This window comes from Capra hircus, chromosome 26 (genome assembly GCF_001704415.2).
Source record: "Capra hircus breed San Clemente chromosome 26, ASM170441v1, whole genome shotgun sequence".
Taxonomy (NCBI): domain Eukaryota; kingdom Metazoa; phylum Chordata; class Mammalia; order Artiodactyla; family Bovidae; genus Capra; species Capra hircus.
Window position 1 is genome coordinate 40,016,148 of NC_030833.1, and position 23,515 is coordinate 40,039,662.

The following is a 23,515-nucleotide window of genomic DNA, read 5'->3' on the forward strand; positions in this document are numbered from 1 at the left end:
TTGTTGGGCAACCAGGAGGTTTTTACTTATTGAGATAATACACCATAAGATTCCAGATAAGTTAGGGTATGCCTTTCTTTTCTAAAGCAGGAGAATGGACTGTAGTGAAGAGACAGGTGGGAACACAGAATATATGCTGAAGGCAAAGGAAAGAGTGTTGTTTAAGTTACAGTGAAAAATAAATAGAACTTTATAGTCAAGTGAAGTGAAGTCACTCAGTCGTGTCCGATTCTTTGCGACCCCACAGACTGTAGCCTACCAGGCTCCTCCCTCCATGGGATTCTCCAGGCAAGAGTACTGGAGTGGGTTGCCATTATAGTCAAGTAGTAGAGTCAATTCCAGATTCTGTCACTTAGAAGTTTGTGACACTAAGCAAGGTCAATGGACATTCCTGAGTCTGCTGCTTTTTAAAAGCCAGCTTCTTTTGGGTACAGAAGGGACCAATAAATGGTAGTTATTATTGCAGTCTTACAGGAGAGACCAATGTAAAAAAATAACATAAGTGTGGTATAGATTGTAACAAATGTGATCCCTTCTTCTCCTGAGGAAGAGAATTTTCATTGGATTTTACATTATACATTTATACATTATACATTTCTCATTTTATTTACTAGATTTTAAACTTCAGGGATTACAGGAACTGTGCTTTACATAGGTTCATAAACCCCTCAGTCCTAAGGACTGTACACGCACGTAATGGGAAAAGAGAAAAAGATTTAGGCCTGAATCAACAATCTCCAGTTCATTATAGATGTTTCATGAAGATCTACACAAATATGGGGATGAGGAGACTAAGGGAGAAAGGCTGGTCCTCCACAAAGAACTCATAAAATGATATTTGATGTAGGACGCTAACCACAGACTCTTAAAAGGCATTCAAAATTCTAATGAATTCTTTCTAAGTTAAAGGAAATATTTTAGCAAAATGTCTAAAATACGTTTTTAATTCTGAAACTTGATGAACAATAATTCTGAGTCACAGTTGGGATGTATAATTTAGAGAATCATTAGAAAAAAACAAACAAAACCTTTCAAATGAGTGGATATTTATGGGAAACTTGTAGGAGTATTTGAGAAAGATCTGAAATGAGCTGTTTTCTCTCATTTATCCTGATTACTCATTGTGGGGCAATAAGTATCTAGGCAGATTAAGTACCAAACAGATCATTTGGAACAAAAAGAAACATCTATATTCAATGTCTATAAATTGAGCACATCCAGCCTCTTCTTGACTAGGCATCTTCACATTGCCCAGCACAGGCGTCAACTATTGGCTGTGTCAGTCAAACAGCCAAGAGTATTAGGTTCCTTTGCGAAAAATATTCCAACTCGAATCATCTTGGCAGACAATACCAAAAAAAAAAAAAATTTCTTTGTCCAATAAAGTGGCCAAAGTTTAGGAGACTGAAAAGAAATAGAAAAGCAAGTTACTAATTGAGCCTCAGTCTTGTCACCATTAAAATGATATTTTAAATACAGGTCCGCAGTCTACTCCACAATTCCAAAACAGACGAAGCAAAACCAAAACAGTACTGTCTGAGACCCAAAAGCATTTTTATTAGTTTGGCACCAGGATTATTTGGCAGCAAACCTCAGCTGTGCAGCCTTAGTTGTATCTCAGCACTCGTATCCATCATATCCATCACCGCTCATGACTCCTCTCTGCTAACGTTTGGTGGCTTGAGGATTAATTGCACTGTGAAAATGACCCAAAGAGTTAAAGACCTGCCTCTGGGTAACAGAAGAAAAGGATGTATCTCTCTTTGTCAGTTGCTCAGAAAGTGGAGTTACCGCAGAAGCTTGATGGTGATATGTCTGTGAGATGCCTTACTGAGGAATATGGTGTGGGAACCATCACCATTTATGACTTGTACAGACAGAAAGATAAGTTCTTAAAATTTTTATGATGACAGTGATAACCAAGTGCTAGTGAAACATAGAAAAACATTTCATAGGACCAAAAACAAGGATCTTGACCGTGTGTTAACTGAATGGATTCAACAACAAAGAAGTCAGGATACGCCACTGACTGCCTTGTCATAAAACAAGCTAGGCTATACCAGGAAGAACTGAACATTGTGAGTGTGAATATTCAGAAGACTGGCTGTAAAAATTTTTAAAGCATCGTGGTATCAAGTATCTTAAAATCTGTGGTGAAGAAGCTGCCGATGATCATGAGACCACTGGAAATTTTATTGATGAATTCGCCAAGATTATGTCTGATGAAAACCCTAGCCCTGAACACATTTACAGCTCTGTACTGGTACTACCTTCCTAGACACACCTTAGCAATGGCAGACAAAAAGGCACTGACAGATATCTAGGAAGCCAAGCAAAGGGTGACTGTTCTTGGTTGTGCTTAGGCCACAGACACACACAAGATAAAACTGACAGTGATTGGGAAAAGTCTCTATCCAAGGTGTTTAAAAGTTGTGCACACGGACTCCCCTGGCGGTCCAGCGGCTGCGACTCTAGGCTTCCAGTGTAAGGGGCCCGAGTTTGATCCCTGGTCAGAGAACTAGATCTCACGTGCTAAAACTAAGACCTAGTGCAGCCAAATGAATACATTAAAAAAAAAAACAGGTGTACACAATTTACCTTTGCAGTATTACGCAAACAGGAAAGCACCAGTAACAAGAGAAATCTTTTTGGATTGGTTGCATTAGCACTTTGTGCCAGCAAGCAAGCTGGACTGGAAGACAACTGCAAAGCTTTTCGGTGCCTAGACAACTGTTCTGCCCATCCTCCTCCTGAACTTCTTGTGAAAAATAATGTTTATGGTGCTTACTTTCTCCCCAGTGTGACATCCATGATATAACCCTGTGACTAGGGAATTCTATGCTCCCTGAAGAACAAATATAAATGCTTCTTTCCTTTTTTTAAGTAGTATTCTTGCTTTGGTTAACAGGAGCCTGAAAATCCAAGATTTTCTTAAGAATTTAGTCTCGAGAATGCCCTTTGTGTTAGTCACTCAGTAATGTCCGACTCTGCGATCCCATAGACTGTAGCCTACCAGGCTCTTCTGTCAGTGGGATTCTCTGGGCAAGAATGCTGGAGCGGGTTGCCATTTTCTTCTCCAGGGAATCTTCCCAACCCAGGGATCAAACTCAGGTCTCCCACATTGCAGTCAATTCTTTACCCTCTGAGCCACCAACCTAACTGTTAATGCTTAGAATGATATCAGTAAATCAACACTAGCTAGTACTTGGTACAGACTTTGGGCCACCATGACGTTTGAAAATTACCTGACCGATAAAGATTTTGAAGTATTTAGAGACTCTGGTTAAAAGATGATAGCAAAGCTCATTACTTTTACCAAAAACTTATCAGCTGAAAGTGTAAATATAGTTGAAAGAAGCAGACTTTGAAGAGATGCCGAACACATGATGATGCCCCCATGTGCTTTCTTTGAGTCATGGGGAAACTGCTGGGAGAGTGTTAAGTACAGATCAGTGCAAAGATAGTGCTGACAGTGACATCACAAGCACAGGTGAAAAACGTCTCCAAAAGACCAGAGGCTGAAAATGTGTGGCCACCTAATTGCTAGCCTTGAACAGCGTGTGTTTATCAGTGAGCAAGAGACGATGACTGTTGACTCATTTAAACAAAAACTGCTGGAGTTCCCCTGTGGTCCAGTGGCTAAGAATCCACCTGCTGGTGCAAGGGGCATGAATTTGATCCCCAGTCCGGGAAGATTCCATCTTCTTTGGGGCAACTAAGTTCATGCGGCCACAACTCGTGAAGCCCGCTTGCCTAGAACCCGTGCTCCACAAGAGAAACCACCACAATGAGGAGCCTGCACAGCACATCTAGAGAGTAGCCCCTGCTCGCCACAGCTGGAGAAAGTTCTTGTGCAGCAACAAAGACTCAGCACAGCCAAAAATAAAACTCAGTGAATAAATAAATTTTTTTTTAAAACAGAAACTGCTTAAACACAAGCCTGAGTTTAGGGAGACCAGTAACACTGAGGAAAGTCTTGAAAAAGGAAAGTCTCTCTGTGTTTGGAAACACTTCATCACTTGAGGATTCTATTTCTGGCTCCTCATCAGATGTTCAGCTCCAGCCTGGTTTCACAGGCAATGGTAACACCAGCATCATCTCTTCAAGGAGTGATATTTGCTGCATGTGTTACAGGTTTGTTTCCATCAGTATAAATTTTAAATATTGCTAAGACCTTTCCTAGAAATAAGCTTTATCATAAGCAAGGAAAGAAAGAAACTTGGGACTTCCTTCGCAGTCTGGTGGTTTAGAGTCTCCCACTGCAGGGGACACAGTTTCAATCCCTGGTTGGGGAACTACGATCCCACAAGCCCAAATTTGCCAATTTATTTACATAAATAAGGTATATTTTTTATGGTCTTTTTTTTTGTCCACTTTGAATTTTCATATATTTCTTTGCAGAAATAGTAATGCATTACACACCCATTTGTAGTGTTATAAAATCTGGAGTGTATGTACCATATTCCACGGAATTCCAGTTTCTTTTTAGATTGAAACAAAAATCTAATTTCCAAACACATTCTTCCCCAGGCTTTTGGATAAGAGATTGTAGACCTGTAATACTTACCTGAGAGATATGTTGTAAAGACCCCATGAAATGCCTAGCACATAGTAAGCGCTCATTTAATGTAATTACTGTTATTATTTCATTCCCCTGCTCTTAAGAGTGAAATGTTGGATAAGGTCTTTTTGGCATTGAAGTTAATAAGTTGACAGCAAAGGTAATAATAAGCATTATTCAAATTTTATGACCTTAATAGATGCTTTGGAAATATACTGCTGATAGTATGTACTAGGAGTTAACTCCCTAATTTTCATCTAAAAAGCATTTCCTAAATCAGAGAATAGAAAATGTTATTCTACAGTAGGCTACATTGCACGTTAGCCCTTACTTTATTTATCAAAGAAATACAATTATTAATACATGCCTATCTGTTAACCATTCTTTCAGCTCCCTCTTCCGTAAGTACCATATAAACCATAATTTAATCTTCCTTGTGAGCAAGGATTTATCCTAACCCTCTGTATAGCCCCGGCCGCTATTGTAAGATCTTGGACATGGCTAAATAAATAAAATTGGCATTGTGTTTTAGAAATAAAGCTATTGTTAGCCTGATGACTGTGAATCGATTCTCTATAGCCTAGTCTCCTTTGTTTTCATTTTTCTGTAGTGTTTGTGTATTTAAAATATAAGGTTCATTGCTTTTCTCTCATGAAAGGCATGCATAGCTATTGTGGAAAGCATGACTTATAAGGAAGAAAATTAACTCACTCCTAGTTTTACAACCGCTTCCAGGTGGCTTAGCAGTAAAGGATCCGCCTGCCAGTGCAAGAGATGCAGGTTTGATCACTGGGTCAGAAATATCCCCTGAAAAAGGAACTGGTAACCTACTCTAGTATTCTTGCTGGGGAAATCCCATGGACAGAGGAGCCTAGAGGGCTACAGTCTACCGGGTTGCAAAAGGGTTGAACATGACTTAGCGACACTAAAAGAACAATATTACAGCCAGTGATAATCACTCTTAACCTTTGTTTACTCTGAAAGCTGTGCTGATCTATAAGCCTTCAGTTTAGTTCAGTCGCTCAGTCACGTGCGACTCTTCGCGACCCCATAAATCACAGCACGCCAGGCCTCCCTGTCCATCACCATCTCCCGGAGTTCACTCAGACACGTCCATTGAGTCAGTGATGCCATCCAGCCATCTCATCCTCGGTTGTCCCCTTCTCCTCCTGCCCCCAATCCCTCCCAGCATCAGAGTCTTTTCCAATGTGCTGGAGTTTCAGCTTTAGCATCATTCCTTCCAATGAAATCCCAGGGTTGATCTCCTTCAGAATGGACTGGTTGGATCTCCTTGCAGTCCAAGGGACTCTCAAGAGTCTTCTCCAACACCACAGTTCAAAAGCATTTCCATTCATTCCTCTTTGTCTGCAGTGCCCTCAGCATGTACTGTAGCAGGCATATAACAGATTTAAAGAAAACACACCCTCACACCTTCAGGGATCAAACTGTGTTCACAGGTTCTTTTATCCAGATTATTTTTAGTTAACACTATCTTGTATTTTCCCATATCAGTCCTATTTGATCTGACAAAATCTGCTTTTCTACACTGCATTCTGCTTATCCTCTTTACTTCAGGACCTCTACTCCCTAGCCCTGGGGGAACACTGCTGCAGCCCCTCTGCCAGACCAGCCTTCCTTTCTCTGATGTCCTCACCGCTTCCCCATCAGAATCAGTTCAGTTCAGTTGCTCAGTTGTGTCCGACTCTTTGCGACCACCTGCCTGTCCATCACCATCTCCCGGAGTTCACTCAGACTCACGTCCATCGAGTCAGTGATGCCATCCAGCCATCTCATCCTCTGTCGTCCCCTTCTCCTCTTGCCTCCAATCCCTCCCAGCATCAGAGTCTTTTCCAATGTGCTGGAGTTTCAGCTTTAGCATCATTTCTTCCAAAGAAATCCCAGGGTTGATCTCCTTCAGAATGGACTGGTTGGATCTCCTTGCAGTCCAAGGGACTCTCAAGAGTCTTCTCCAAAACCGCAGTTCAAAAGCATCAACTCTTCAGCACTCAGCCTTCTTCACAGTCCAACTCTCACATCCATACATGACTACTGGAAAAACCATAGCCTGGACTAGACGGACCTTAGTCGGCAAAGTAATGTCTCTGCTTTTGAATATGCTATCTAGGTTGGTCATAACTTTTCTTCCAAGGAGTAAGCATCTTTGAATGGTCCCTCTCATTTCCCATTATCTCATGCCCTGCCTCTCTGCAAGCTGCTCTTATAAGGTATAATAACCTTCACCTTCGTGTGGACTCACAGGTAACCTGACTGGAGATTGGTTCCCATTCTCCACTCAGCACTGTTCTTGGATTGGGACGAGCTGATGTCGTGCAGGAAAGGCATGGCATGGAAGAGAAGGAGAGTCTCCATGGAGAGAAAAACAGCAGCAACTCCGTTTTGGTAAGTAGGGATGTGAGGGGTGGGCCCTGTGTCCTCAGTGGTACCCACATCAGTCTCAAAAATAGTCACTGAAATAGGTGTGAGCCAATGGGAAGACGCCTGGAGTTAACTGCTGTTATGGAAATCTCAGCCCAGCTCGTGATTAAAAGTGCACCCCACTGGTATATAAGCCAGATGAACAACTAGCCCTAGATGACACTAGAGTTGGTATTGTGAGCCAGACCCTGGGAACTGGCCTTGTGTGATTTTGTTTTTGGACTTTATTCCCATGTGACGCCAGGGTTTTCTATAATTTTTGTAAAATTATAATAATAGATGATGGTCTCCTTCTCCCAAGTAATATGCTTTACTTTAGCTGTTAATTTCTTCACTTAGGGATAATTTTTAAATTGTCATCTATCCTTAGTTTTCTGAAATGTTACCAAGTGTCTGGATGTGATCTGGGTTTTGTTTTGTTTTTCTGTTCATTTTAAGCAGCACTGATGGGCTCTTTTTATTGGAGGTGTCATGTCTTTCATTGACAATGAGCTATTTTGTTCTGTTGGTTTTTTAATATTTCTTTCCCTTCATTCCCTCCATTCTTTCCTTCTGGGATGCCTCTCTGTTTTTCTTCACATATTTGGTGATTCTCAGTTGTTGATCCGTTTGCATTCTCAGTTGTCTCTTAGCCTTGCGTAAATGTTTGAGTTGGAGTTCGTTGTTTCTGCTTCCTGTGGTTATAGAGGAAGGACATACCACCGGATCAAGTGGGTCAGTAGCTGGTCTTCTGAGCATGGGAACTCCCACTTCTTCTGGGGTACACACATCTCTCGGTTATTACTCTGCTTATAATCCCCAAGAGGTCCCATTGGAATTACTTTGGCTGTTTGTTGCATAGCACAGGTGGAAGGAAGGAAAGAGGAACTGCCTGATTGTCCCTGCCGCTGGGATGCTACCAGAATCACCCTAAATGTTGGTTTGGGACTGCCTCCTGACCGTGTATCTCCTTTCCCTAACTACTGGAAACTGTTAAGTATTGGAGCAGTACTGAAGCCTGACTCACAATTTATAGGTGCCCTCTTCTTTAATGTGGGACAGTGGGTGCCTTTTCAATGTTACCGCAGTTCTACTTTCTGTGTTTCTGCAGTTCTTGCAGAATGTTTGACCCATTTAGAGAAAATCTTCTTGCAAGTCAACGGGATCTTCAAATATCTATATATCTAAAGACGTATAGAATCTATATAAGTAGATATATATCCTTTAGGTTAGTTTTAGGGTTTAGATCAGAGGAGGAAGGTTGGATAAGCATGTTTTTGTTTGGATTGCCCTCTTGATCCATTATTTCTGTAGAAGTTTTCCAACATTTTCAAAAGACCTACTACTTTTCAAACAAAATCTCATGTAGAGGATCAATGTATTAGGCAGGTAAATGCAAAACTGATCTAGTTGAAACCAAGGAGTCAGCCCTGTATGTGAACTCATTGGTTTCCTTTTGACCCTTCACTGCAGCTCCTGAGACCCTCCATGGAATCTGAGAACAGAACAGATGAAAAACCTCTGACAAGATTTATAGTCCAGGAATGTCTGATCCATTACAGGTTCTTAATAAATACTGCCTATCATTATGAATAAAAGGATACAGTATGTGGATAGAATGGAATACTACTCAACCCTAAAAGAGAATGAAGTTTTGCCATTTGCAACCATGCAGATGGGCCTGAATGGCATTAGGCTTAGTGAGATAAGTCAGACAGAGAAAGACAGGTATTTTATATTAGTTCTTCTATGTGGAATCTGAAAAATGAGACTAGTGAATATAACAACAACAACAACAAAAGACTCACAGTTATAGAGAACAGGGTTAGGCTACTAAGAGAGAACTGAGAGATGTAAACTAGTATACATGAAAGGAGCTACTAGGGCATATTATACAGCACAGGGAATAGAGCCAATGTTTTATAATAAGTATAAATGGATCATAATCTTTTGAAATTGTGAATATTTAATCGTGAATTTAAAATTGTGAATTCAGGTACTGTATACCTGAAAGAAATTATTGTAAATCAACTTATGTGCACTTGCGTGTGTTCCCAGTCGTGTCTGACTCTGTGGCCCTACGAACTGTAGCCTGACAGCTCCTCTGTCCATGGGATTTCCCAGGCAAAGTTACTGGAGTGGATTGCCATATCCTTCTCCAGGGAATCTTCCTGCTGCAGGGATCAAACTTGAGTCTCCTGCCTCTCCTGCATTGACAGGCAGATTCTTTACGACTGAGCAACCTGGAAACCCCAAATCAACTTAAACCTCAATATTAAAAAGTCCCCAGTTAATAGACCCCCCAAAAAATTAGCAATCATTATTATTACTTTTAAAATCATTGCTCCTCTGCCTTCCCTAACCCAAAGCCTTCCATAGGTCCAGATACCAGCTTCTGCCATTCATTCTGGCAGTCCCAGCTTGAAGAGAAGGAAAAAAATATTTTTTTAGAGAATCAACAGCAACCAACCACCTAGTGAGTATGGCCAACTGCCTTCCCCATCTTACCCTAACTTAATCCTTACAGTGATGCTATGAGGCAAGTGTTTGATCTCCAGGATATGATGAAGAAATAGAGGTTCAAACAGCCAAAGCAGAAATATACACAAATTCAAATGAGTAAGAAATGTCCAGTTATTTTATTCTCTAAAATTTAATTAAATCTAACTCCTAACATGGCTCCACTGGAATGGCAAGAAATGACATCTCAGCCATTTGAGGGCTTCCTTCATGGGACCTGACTCAGGATTCCAGTTCTTGCCCAGTGTTCTAAAGCATGGAGGGGCTTGCTCCTGTCCTTTCTTATCCAACTGCAGGATTACCTGCTGGGTGCCCATTTTCTGTACTAGGAAATGTCCTCTGAAACGAGACCTGCCATGTCTTCTGTGTGACCTGCAATGTCAAGGATCTTTGAGGGGCTGGGGTAGGTCAAGGTACACCTCACCACACACCTTTCCTCTCTGGGCACTAGCATCCTCCTCTAGCTACTCAAATCTCTGGGCTCCTCTCCTTCCCAGGCCTCCCCTTTTTTAGTGACAGGTACGTTTGTCTCTTCCTTCTTGCTTCCCTCAAAGAGTCTCCCTTTCTCCTCCCTTTCTAAGAATGCATGGAAGAAGCTGGCCGAGTTTGAACTTTAACAAAGCAAAAAGTGGTCCATGGCAAAGTCTTTCCTTGTGCAAAAAACCCCAAGGCAGGAAAATACCACGAGTCTTCTGCTGAGAAAGGGGATGGTGAGCACAGGGTCTGGAGAATGTAAAAAAAACTGATTCTCAATAAGTTTTCCTGCCACAAAAAGTAAGTTACCGATTAACCCAAAGCCCTACAGTAGTAAGATGCAGACCAACAGCAGCTGACTAGAACATGCCTGGATGGACCAAATTCCAATCTCTGCAGGGCAGGTGCTCGGGACAGGGGGAGCGGCAGCTGCAAATGCCAGCTCAGAGCGGCCCTGTGACCACACTGACGGAGATCATGGCTGGACCACATCCAGGGACTTGAGTCTTAGCAGAGTCTGCTGTCGGAACCCAGAGCCATCTCACTAGAGGGACATTCCGTCATCTTACATGAGACAAACACAGTGTGTCCCCAGGAGAGAATCTAAATTATTCTGACCTTGGAATTTCCACATGGGGATGCTTATGTAAAGCTGTACTTAGAAGAAACAGCATGGCAACACTATTAAAGAGCACTTACATGGAAGAAACTCAGGCTCCTTAAATTTTAGTATGTGAGTTACATAAGGGAGAATTAAAACAAAATGACCTTTTTACACATAAATGTGCTGCTTTCAGACTTTCAAATTATATCCCTGTGAACAATTTTTCTATTTTTGTATGGAAGACTTTTAATCCTTTTTTGGACAACCAAGAATTGCATTTTGTTCTGAATTAATTTACTTTCAATGCTAATAGGAATAGTTTGTTGTTACTCAGAGATAAAACTTTAAATGGCCAAGAAGTTAAATCACAGAAAAGACTGAGCCACCTAGTTTTGGACCTTTCGTTATTTTTATGTTTACAGTAGTAGTTTTATGTTGACCTCAGCTGTCGAAAACACATTAAAAATAAAAAAGCGGGGGTGTGGGTGATAGTGTGATTTCTCTGAACAGCCAGAATAGTGGTAATAATGTTTATGTTTTTATAAGTGAGTCCCTTAGAGACACAATTTTTATGTTTATCCCAGTTCACTTTTTCCTTACTAAACATCCTACATGCGTCCTAAATTAGGAGGGGAAAAAAAAACAAGAAAATTGAAAGTTCAAAGAAAAACTGTCCTGGAAATCTACCACCCAAAGACTACCACTGTTAACATTTCCATCAGTTTCTTTTGGGCTATTTTCTTATACATCTGTTTCCAATTCCCAATACTGTTCTTGTTACTTCTTTCTTTTGTAGTCAGCGTTGACTTCTCTTTTGTCTTTTTTACTTATTATCGTAAAATAAGAATTCCCCCATTTAAAAATTATACTCTTCATAAGGCTTTTTAATGGCTAACAGTCTATCATGTGTGTGACTATATTACAATTCACTTAACTAGAGAGATTGTCTTCCAGAGAACCCATTCCTCTGGGTTCCATACCTTTCCTCTCAAATGTGGCTAAGGGTTTCTGGATGCCACAGAATACATATCTGCATGTACATTACCATATGTAAAATAGATAGCCAGTGGGAGTTCCATGTATGATGCAGGGAACCCAAAGCTAGTGTTCTATAACAACCTAAGGGGTGGGAGCAAGGTTCAAGAGGGAGAGGACATATGTATACCTAATGCTAATTCTTGCTGATGTATGACAAAAACCATCTCAATATTGTAAAGTAATTATCCTCTAAATTATTATATATATATATATATATATAATAAAGTAACCAATTTTCCACAAAATTGGAAGATGCATTCTAAGGTGAACCCAGCTCAGACATTATGAAATAGAGCAAGAAATGTAAATAAAATTTTAAAATAAAGCAGGAAAAGGATCTTTTAAATTAGATGAAATGTGATAGAAGAGAAAATTATTAACATTTGTGAAACATCATCGCAACCCGCAATGTGATGGTCATTTGCGATTCATACAATATTCGCAATGTGATGGCCATTTGCGATTCATACATTTGTCTTTTTGTGACTGGCTTATTTCACTTAGCATAATGTCCTCAAGGTTCATCCATGCTATAGCTTGTGATAGAATTTTCTTCTTTTTTACGGACAGATAATAATGTTCCTGTAAACCGGATTTTGTTTAGCCATTCATCTGGGGGTGGACATTTTTGTTGCTTCTACCTCTTGGTTACTGTGAACAGTGGTGTCAGGAGCATGGGTATGAAAACATCTCTCTGAGATCCTGCATTCCGCTTCTTTGGATGTACACCGAGCAGTGCGATTGCTGGATCATGTGATGGTTCTGTTTTTACCATTTTGAGGAAACTCCATATTAGTTTCCATAGCAGTATAATCCATTTAAAAAGGAAGAAGGTATACAAAGAAACATCCTATTTGTAGAAGGTCAGACTGGGCCAACACTCCTGATTCACAGGGCGTAGAAATTCACTTAACAACGTCAATTGTTCCCATTCCTTTCCCTGACAAAGCCCTGATTTTTGTTCAGTTATCCACTTTTTCTTCAGGAGGCCCAGTACTCAAAGGAACTGAACCTCATTCCTGGCTTTGGGAGTGTGTCTTGCTTCCCCTGACTCGTGGTAATCCCGCCACCTTGCCGTTGAATGGTTCAGGAACTCAGGCTTCAGTCATTCATGCCACAGCTCCCTTGGGGAGTGTGATTGGCAGAGGAGTGGAACCTGTAACCTCAGCTGACCCCTCAGTCATCCTGAAGGGAAAGGTTTCTGTGGTGCAGTGGGTGAAAGGTGGTCTTTTTCTCCTGCAGAACATGAAGAAATGTGCGTCTGCGTTTGCTCTCGTAAGCCATTTATTCACAGTGAGGACTCTAATCTAAAGACAAAACTGATACACAGGGGAAGACTGAACCGGGAGAGTGTCAAGGAAACGGAGGGAGGCCCTCATGGCGGTGGCCCTACAGCCCCTTGAGCTCTGGACTGCCTGTTAATAAATTTATCTGCGTGTAATCTAGCCTCAGCTGGATTTTCGGTTATTTGCAGCCCTAAACATCCTAACTGGTGCAATTCTCCTCTACTCTTGGGGAGCCTTTGGGGGAAAGTTTGAGAATCAGCTCGTCATCTAACAGCCCTGAGGTCTGCATCTCCTCCTTACACACTGGCTGGTCAGTGTCGCCCACCCGCTACCAACTCGGGATGTCGCGCCTCTGGATATTTGAAAATCTGAGAGAAGGTTCTGTTTTGCAGCTGAAGGAGAGATAAGGAAAGGGGATATCCCTCCGCCAGCAGATGGCCTATGCCTAGATCTAATCTGGACGAGGAGAGGCTGTACCCTGGTGGTGGCTTTGAAGGAAGCAGACTGCAGGACCACTGCTCACCCACACTGAATTAGAACAAAAAAATAGCCTTCCCAAGACAGTTTACCTCCATATCATGATAAACTGTCACAATACTTTGTTTTTACCCACACTGAATTAGAACAAAAAAATAGCCTTCCCAAGACACTTTACCTCCATATCATGATAAACTGTCACTGCTGCTGCTGCTGCTAAGTCGCTTCAGTCGTGTCCGACTCTGTGCAGCCCCATAGATGGCAGCCCACCAGGCTCCCCCGTCCCTGGGATTCTCCAGGCAAGAACACTGGAGTGGGTATAAACTGTCACAACGCTTTGTTTTTGTTAGCACAAAACATTTTCCTTTCATTTGCCAGAAAGTTGTCATGATGAATATACGATTGTATGCTATCTAGGGTGTGAATAGTTCTCAGATCTGGCACCACTGAGCCCTGGCACCATCTGGACAAAGAACAGGTCAGCCTCTTAGAGACAGAATACAGAGCAGATGAGAAACTGGTGGAGACATACTTGCAGCTCAGACATAATTTTGATAAGTAAACACCTTTAACAGGTGAACTGGGTAAGGCAGGCTTTTCTTAATTTCTAATTTTAAAATAATTTCAAACGTATAAAAAATGATGCAAGAAAAAGTCACCCAGAACCAAAAATAAGTTCTCATATATCCTTCACCCAGTTTCCAAATGTTCACAATCCATAATGATAGTACAATTATGAAGAATAGAAAATTTTCTTACCATACTATTAACTGATATACAGATATTATTCAAATTTCGCTAATTGTCACACTGATTTTTTTTTTTCCTGGTCCTGGATCCAATCCAGGATCATACATTACATTTAGTTGTCATATTTTTCTATCTTCTTCAGGCTAAGACACCTCCTCAATTTTTTTTGTCTTTCATGACATTGATACTTTTGGGGAATACTAGCCAGTTACTTTGTAGAATGTCTTTCAAGTTGGGTCTGACGTCCTTATGATTAAATTTAGCTTGTGCATTTTTGGCAGGAACACTACAGAGGTAATGCTGTGAGCTTCTCAGGGCGTCATTTCAGGAGTCACATGATATTGCTCTGTCTCATTACTAGTGATGTTAACTTGGATTACTTGGTTACAGTGATGTGAGCCTGCTTTCTGCACTATGAAGTTACTATTTTTATAGTTGAGTTTCTCATGTGGAGATACTTTTTAAATATCCATCTGTCCTGTTTTTCATCAAATTTTCCCTCACTAATTCTACAATTCATTGATGGATTTTACCTAAATCAGTTATTATTGTGGCATTGGCCAAATGGTGAGACCAAGATTTGGGCTTTAGAATAAAGTTTGGAAAGAGTTTCCAAATGTAGGTGAGGAACATCTCACAACCTGCCAGTATAATCGATACTATAAAATGAGAGCAGGAATTTTGCAATCAGACAGATCCACCTTCAAATATTGGCTCTACTGTGTATTAGCTGTGTGATCTTAAGCCAGCTAACCTCTCTGAGCATCAGTTCCCTTATTGGTAAAGTAGGGATGATGGAGTCCACTTTATAGAGTTTTTAGATGGTTATAATGAATAGAAAAACTTTTGCAGAGTCTCTGTCACACCATAAATGCTCAGTAAATTTTAGCTATTATCATAATGATAATGGTTCATCTTCAGCAGAAAAAAAAAAAAAAAACCAAAGGTACTTTCTTGGCATAGTTACTTATGGAAGAAGTGCCTTTTTTTTCCTTTCTTTTTAATTTTTAGCTTTTTGTTAAGTCTAGCTGGGAAGAATGTACTTCTGATGTACCAGTTAGATGGGCAAGAAGCAAGAATGAATACACACATACCATATGCCCAGCCCTTTGGATATGATGACAAAGGAAATATACTAGCTGAGATAAAAACTAATATAAACACAATATCCAGGATTATTGAGCACTTTGGCAGATACCACTGGATTGTTTGTTTGTTTGTTTGCTTTTTAACCCAATAGCCAATCTCCCATTCAAAGGAGAATTCTGCTCTATGAGTAAGTGAAAATGTGCTCAACTAAAAAAAAATTTTATTTCCCAAGTTCCTTTGCAACCAGAGGTGGCTAATATGACCAATAACAAAAGTCTGCTAGATATGACTTCTAGGAAGCTACTGAATTTTGATAAAAGAGACATAGCTGACATGTGCCTTTAAACCTTCACTCTCCATTTTCCTCCCTGGAACTCAGAAACAGTGCTTGTACTTGCAACAGCCACCTGGCAACCTAGGGGCAGAAGGACACACACTGAAGATGGCAGAACAGTTGGAATGAAGAAGCCTGCTCTTTATGCAGCTTTGATTCTCTTATTAGAAGTGAGGAAACCCAAGGCTCAGAGGTGTTAAGCAAAGTATCCGTGGTCAGTTAGCTCTTAAGCACTGCAGCTGGGACTCAAATCTATGTCTATATGACTTCAAAGTTGTCTGCTTTCTACTACAATACAAGCTTCCTGGACTGTCTTGGTGGTTCAGATGGTAAAGAATCTGCCTGCAATGCAGGAGATGTGGGTTCAATCCCTGAGTCAGGAAGGTCCCACGGAGAAGGGAATGGCTACACACTTCAGTATTCTTGCCTGGAGAATTTCATGGATAGAGTAGCCTGATGGACTACAGTCCATGAAGTCTCAAAGAGTCGGACTCTACTGAGTGACTAACACTTTGACACTTTCACAGGCTTCCTGAAAGGATGAACATACTTAGAACCCTTTCTCCCCACGTTTACATATTATGATGGACAAAACAAAGTGCGATGGCAAAACAGAGTATCCAGTGGCTGACAGGAGAGCCACAAACATTACTTACTCTTTCTCTTTGTTGAGGACCAGCAACCCCAGTCCAATAAGCAAACATGATCAGCAGTTCGCTGGCACTTCATCTCCTACTCATGCCAGTAAATAAGGCTTCAAACCATGATAAGAAACTTCTGATGAGTGTCACCAACAAGTAGTTGCCACCTAGAGAGCACATCCAGAACATCCTGGCCTAAGTCAGAGGTCACAAAGAAATGGTAGATGTGTCTTGATTGCCTGATTTGGGTGCTTAGTTAATTGCTTGAGCTAAGAAATATCCCATAATAATAGATTCTTGCTGCTCTTACAAAACCGAGGCCTGAATTCCTGGGTGGCAACATTTGACTAGACTGGCCCCCACTTCCAGTTCATCATTCCATTCCATACTGCTTCTCTGATGCTAAGCCAGAGTATTTGTTTCCAATCATCATCAGGTTTGTTCACTTCCTAGTGTCGACTGAAAAAAATGCACAAGGGAAGAGTTGTGAAGTTAAGTTTTTTGGGGGGCAAATTGAAGACTATAACCTGGGAGACGGTTTCTCAGGAAGCTCTAAGGAACTGCTCTGAAGAGGTAAGAGGGGAGGTCTGTATACATGTGGTTTGGGAGGTGGGGGTGATATGTGCAAACAAGCACATATTTTGGCAGAAGGTTACTGCTGGTCACAAGAAGGTTGGTGCTTGTCAGGAGGAGCAGATTTCTCCATTAATTATTTTAGTGCTTTTCTAGTTGTGAGCAGATACAAGAAATTCTGCTCATAAAATCTTCTGAAAATATCTAACTATCTGAAGGACTATTCTGCGAGTTTTTCCCCAGAGCACAGAGTGCCTCATTCCTGATTGCCTCCCTGAACTCTTTTCATGGGCTGTAGGTCACCAACTGTGGTGACCTAATCTTTGCAGAGGCAGATGGCAAGTGACAAATTTTAGTTGGCAGTGTAAGAAAAAATGTTTTCTCTTTATTAAATATTTGATCTCTATCTGAAACAAAAATTGATAGAGCTATTTCTTATACCTGGCCCACTTAAGGCATTTCAGTTACTTACCAGGAAGCAGAGAATTGAAAGAACTCTCAGACATGTGCTTTCTAAATCTGTTTTCAGATTAACACCCCTTCTGGCTCATTCACAGTCCCCGCATGTATATTACTTTCACGAGCCTTCTCAACAACTGTTAAGGTCGGTATTGTATTATCTTTCTCACTGGGATAGGATAGGTGAGATGAATGTTTGGGAATCTTGTGTAATTATTGTGTTGGTTAGCATTTTGACTTCCATTTTGTTGATTTGCAAAGTTGTGTTCTCTGATTATTCTTTTTAGAAATCAGGAATGGAAGAGACTTTTCTGGTAGTTCAGTGGAGAAGACTTCTCACTCCCAATGCAGACTTGGCACAGCCAAATAAATAAATAGTAAATTTTTTAAAAAGCAAAAGGAATCTGTAGAGAAGGTAGGCCAACAGACTTTTGTCTCACCTAAATTGGTAACCTCACGTCTTTGCATCTTCACTACCCTCTTCCTTAGCATTATAAGTTCTGTGCCAGTCATGGTGCCAAGGGCATTAATTAATTTGTTCATCATAATAACACTGAAATCTGTTGAAGGATACATTTTTTAAGTTGAGTCATGACTCACAAATATAAACATGTGTCTGGTTTTATTAATTTAATTAATGATATAATAACTAAGATGTTGCAGCCAGTCCAAATGAGAATCCAAAGAGCAAATACATTAAGCCATCAGGAATGCTTAAATGCACTTACTTTACTGGTGTAAAACTGATCTTTATCCATGGGCATACCCCTGGACACAATTTGCATTTCTATGTATAAGAACATTTGCATTAGTCTGTTTTCTACAAATTGTAGAGTTGTAAGATAAGTCAAAGCCAATGAAATGCAGAGAATAAACTTTTAATAGATTAACAGATAGGACACCCACTAATTTTTTCTCATTTCAAAGTATTTCACAATTTCCCCCTCCCCCGAGAAGTACTTCTGTTCTCATTCCTTTCGTCCAATTAAGAAAATTGTAGTCAAAAGAGGTTAAGTAAATTTTCCAAGGTCTCATAACTGGTAAATAGTGGAATCATGTTTAAGCTTCAGTCTTACTGAATCTGGCAAAAGTAACGCAGTTAATTAAATCATTTTCCCTCTTGGATTTATCATGCTTGAAAAGTTCAATTCAAAGCAAGCAAGAATCACGAAAAGGGAGCCCACTGTGTCTTGCTTTACCTATAGATATTATAAATTGGTAACCTGAATTCAGTAGAAGGAATTTTTTTTTTAATATACAATGTTTAAATTTTAAAAAAATTTTTAAAAATGGGGCTTCCCTGGTAGCTCAGTGGTGAAGAATCCACCTGCCATGCAGGACACATGGGTTTGATTCCTGATCCAGAAAGATCCCACGTGCTGGGCAGCAACTAAGCCCATGAGCCACAACTAGTGAATCTGTGCTCTAGAGGCCGGGAGCCGCAGCCAAGAAGCCACCACCTCACAACCAGAGAAAGGTCCATGTAGGAACCAAGACCCAGCACAGACAAATAAGTAAAAGTATTTAAAAAATGTAAAATATGACTTATGACCATTATTAGTTATCCATTGCTCAGCAGAAAACTGCCAAAATATTAGTGGCTTAAAACAACAATAAGGAAAAAAGAAATAAGAATCTATTAACTCAGAGTCTTTGCTGGGTGGTTCTAGCTCACAGTTTCCCATGAGGTTGCAGATGTAATATCAGCTGCAGCTGTATCATCTGAAGGCTCGATTGGAGACGGATGATTGATCAAGGTGGCACACTCGCGTGGTGGGCAAGATAGTACGACTCTTGATGAGAGTTATCAGTAAACCTATGTAGGCTTCTTCACAGACTGCCTGAGTGTCCTCATTCCACAGTGGCTGACCTCTCCCAGGGTGTGTAATTCCAGAGAAAGCAAGATAGTCTTTCATACGTCTTATGACCTGTCTTGGAAGTAGGTCACATATCATCAATCACTTCATATTTTGTTGGGTCATTCAGATCAGCTGTGACACAGTGATACACTTGGTATAAGTAACTACACAAGGACATAAGTATTATGGTCAGAAGATCACTGGAGACCATCTCAGGGAATGTCTAATGCATGAACATTTAAACATCACAGTTCAATTCAGTCGCTCAGTTGTGTCTGACTCTTTACGACCACATGGACTGCAGAATGCCAGGCCTCCCTGTATATCGCCAGCTCCCGGAGTTTACTCACTCGTGTCCATTGAATCATCCAACCATCTCATCGTCTGTCATCCCCTTCTCCTCCTGCCTGCAGTCTTTCACAGCATCAGGGTCTTTTCAAATGAGTTAGTTCTTCACATCAGGTAGCCAGAGTATTGGAGTTTCAGCTTCAACATCAGTCCTTCCAATGAATATTCAGGACTGACTTCCTTTAGGATGGACTGGTTGGATCTCCTTGCATTCCAAGGGACTCTCAACAGTCTTCTCCAACACCACAGTTCAAAAGCATCAATTCTTCACCGTTCAGCCTTCTTTATAGTCCAACTCTCACATCCATACATGACCACTGGAAAAACTATAGCCTTGACTATGTACTTTATTGGCAAAGTAATGGCTCTGCTTTTTAATATGCTGTCTAGGTTGGTCATAGCTTTTCTTCCAAGGAGTAAGTGTCTTAATTTCATGGCTGCAGTCACCATCTGCAGTGATTTTGGAGCCCCCCAAAATAAAGGCTGCCACTGTTTCCCCATCTATATGCCATGAAGTGATGGGATCAGATGCCACGATCTTAGTTTTCTGAATGTTGAGCTTTAAGCCAGCTTTTTCACTCTCCTCTCACTTTCATCAAGAGGCTCTTTAGTTCTTATTTGCTTTCAGCCATAAGGGTGGTGTCATCTGCATATCTGAGGTTATTGATATTTCTCCCAGAAATCTTGATTCCAGCTTGTGCTTCATCCAGCCCAATGTCTCTCATGATGTACTCTGTGTATAAGTTAAATAAGCAGGGTGACAATATATAACCTTGACGTACTCCTTTCCCTGTTTGAAACCAATCTGTTGTTCCATGTCCAAATCTAACTGTTCCTTCCTGACCTGCACACAGACTTCTCAAGAGGCAGGTCTTGAAAAAGACCTGGCTTTTGTGGTGATCTATACAGTCAAAGGGAGAAGGCAATGGCACCCCACTCCAGTACTCTTGCCTGGAAAATCCCATGGGCACAGGAGCCTGGTAGGCTGCAGTCCATGGGGTTGCTAAGAGTCGGACACGATTGAGCGACTTCACTTCACTTCTCACGTTCATGCATTGGAAAAGGAAATGGCAACCCACTCCAGTGTTCTTGCCTGGAGAACCCCAGGGATGCGGAGCCTGGTAGGCTGCCATCTATGGGGTCTCACAGAGTCGGACATGACTGAAGCAACTTAGCAGCAGCAGCAGCAGCATACAGTCAAAGGCTTTGGCATAGTCAGTAAAACAGAAATAGATGTTTTTCTGGAACTCTCTTGCTTTTTTGATAATCCAACAGATGATGGCAATTTGATCTCTGGTTCCTCTGCCTTTTCTAAATCCAGCTTGAACATCTGAAAGCTCATGGTTCATGTACTGTTAAAGCCTGGCTTGGAGAATTTTGAGCATTACTTTACTAGCGTGTGAGACGAGTGCAATTGTGCGGTAGTCTGGACATTCTTTGGCGTTGCCTTTCTTTGGGATTGGAATGAAAACTGACCTTTTCCAGTCCTGTGGCCAGTGCTGAGTTTTCCAAATTTGCTGGCATATTGAGTGCCGCACTTTCACAGCATCATCTTTTAGGATTTGAAACAGCTCAACTAGAGTTCCATCACCTTCACTAGCTTTGTTCATAGTGATGCTTCCTATGGCCCACTTGACTTTGCATTCCAGGATGTCTGGCTCTAGGTGAGTGATCACACCATCATGATTATCTGGGTCGTGAAGATCTTTTTTGTAGAGTTCTTCTGTGTATTGTTGCCACCTCTTCTTAATATCTTCTGCTTCTGTTAGATCCATACCATTTCCGTCCTTTATTGTGCCCATCTTTGCATGAAATGTTCCCTTGGTATCTCTAATTTTCTTGAAGAGATTTCTAGTCTTTCCCATTGTATTGTTTTCCTCCATTTGTTTGCACTGATCGCTCAGGAAGGCTTTCTTATCTCGCCTTGCTCTTCTTTGGAACTCTGCATTCAAATGGGACTGTCTTTCCTTTTCTCCTTTGCTTTTCACTTCTCTTCTTTTCACAGCTATTTGTAAGGCCTCCTCGGACAGCCATTTTGCTTTTCTGCATTTTTTTCTCTTGGGGATGGTCTTGATCCCTGTCTTCTGTACAGTGTCACAAACCTCTGTCCATAGTTCATCAGGCACTCTGTCTATCAGATCTAGTCCCTTAAATCTATTTCCTACTTCCACTATATAATCGTAAGGGATTTGATTTAGGTCCTACCTGAATGGTCTAGTGGTTTTCCCTACTTTCTTCAAGTGAAGTCTGAATTTGGCAATAAAGAATTCATGATCTGAGCCACAGTCAGCTCCCGGTCTTAATTTTGCTGACTGTATAGAGCTTCTCCATCTTTGGCTGCAAAGAATATAATCAGTCTGATTTGGGTATTGACCATCTGTTGATGCCCATATGTAGATTCTTCTCTTGTGTTGTTGGAAGACAACATCACAAGACTTCGCATAAAACTCTGGATTTCTGGCTACTTTAGAAAAATCAGATCTGGCAACCCTGCATTCCCACCTGACAATAAGCAGTTTTAGCTGAGTGGCTGCTGCTCACTTTAGAAAGAATATGCACTTTCTGAATTCATCCTGGTTCCTATTCAACTCACTTACATAACCTCCTGAGCTTGTGTGCCATACTGGTGATTTCTGACAAATGAAATGTATGCAGAGTGAGACACCACCACTCACTGACCCAACTCCTAAAACAACCCGTATGATCATCTGTGCTCTCTGTCCTCTCCCAGCTGCTGGCTGTATATCTATGCTCAGAGCACCCTTGGGAGTCATGCATTGAAGATGATAGGGCCTCTGTGAGCCTCCTCTCTGACTGCACAGCTCAGAGTTCCCTCTCCACACTCGCCCTCACCCGTACATTGGACTGTGGAGTGAAACATGAACTTGACTGTGTTTGTTGTCTTAAGGTACTGAGACTTGGAGGTTCATTTTATGCAACTAGCATTAATACCATAACAAACACCACAAATGGGACCTTGATGTGGGCGTTGCCGTTGTTCAGTCACTAAGTCGTGTCCGACTCTTTGTGACCCCATGGACTGCAGCCCCTCAGGCTTCCCTGTCCTTCTCTCTCTCTCAGAGTTTGCTCAGACTCGTGTCCATTGAGTCTGTGATGCTATCTAACCATCTCATTTTCTGCCACCCTCTACTCCTTTTGCCTTCAATCTTTCCCAGCATCAGGGTCTTTTCCAATGAATCGGCTCTTTGCATCAGGTCGCCAGAGTATTGAAGCTTCAGCATCAGACTTTCCAATGAATATTCAGGGTTGATTTTCTTTAGGATTGACTGGATTGATCTCCTTGCAGTCCCAGGGGCTCTCAAGAGTCTTCTCCAGTATTACAATTTAAAGGCGGGAACTCCTAAAATAAAAAAATCCAGAAAACTTAAAATAAGTGGCACTGGCTTAGCATGCCAGTTGTGGGAAGAAAGGAAACTGATCCTGGAGGCAGAAAAGGTGGCAATGCATACGGTGCCTGGCAAAAACTTGGCAAGAATTCTCAGTTGAGAGGCCAGCCATATGCTTCCTGACTGTCAGCTCCAAGAGAAGCAGTTGGAAGGAATCAAACTGTTAGTGCATTTTGGCCACAAGTGGCTGGCACATTTGGGCAGTTTGCAGGAAGAAGTGAAAGAAAATAAAAAAACTACATAAATTGGAAGTCTTGAAGTAGGCTACATCTAGACCTCAAATGGTAGAAAACGAAAGTGAGGAAATTGCGAGCAACAAAGAACTGCTAGGTCACCACCACCTCTGGTACAGATCACCTCCCAGGTGTGGCTTTCCATTTCGATCCTGACATCGTCCAGGTGGCTGCCATTAAGATGAGGGAGGCATGAGGATAAGGGAAAAAGATATAAAGGATGTTGAGAACACTGCCTGGGACACTGTTTGGTCTTCAGTTAGTGGCATAGGAACTGTCTAGAAGGAAATCAATGGGAAGTCTGTTAGGTTTTGCACAAATGATATTTCCAAAGAAAACAGAAGTCTGGGACAGAGACGAGTCAAGGCACAAAACAGGACTTCCCTGGCAGTACAGGGAATAGGAATCCACCGCCAATGCAGGGGACATGGGTTCCATCCCTGGTCC

The 23,515-nt window shown here is 41.3% G+C and overlaps 1 protein-coding gene across 2 annotated transcripts in view; it reads left to right on the top strand.

The window, feature by feature from the left end:
* The window catches only part of PANK1 (pantothenate kinase 1), a 111,580-nt gene that overhangs the window by 17,210 nt on the left and 70,855 nt on the right, over positions 1-23,515 (top strand). For both annotated transcript variants that reach the window (XM_018041475.1, XM_018041476.1), the window contains exon 3: positions 6,821-6,961. The gene's annotated coding sequence lies outside the window, so the exon portion shown is untranslated. The remainder of the gene's footprint in view (positions 1-6,820; positions 6,962-23,515) is intronic.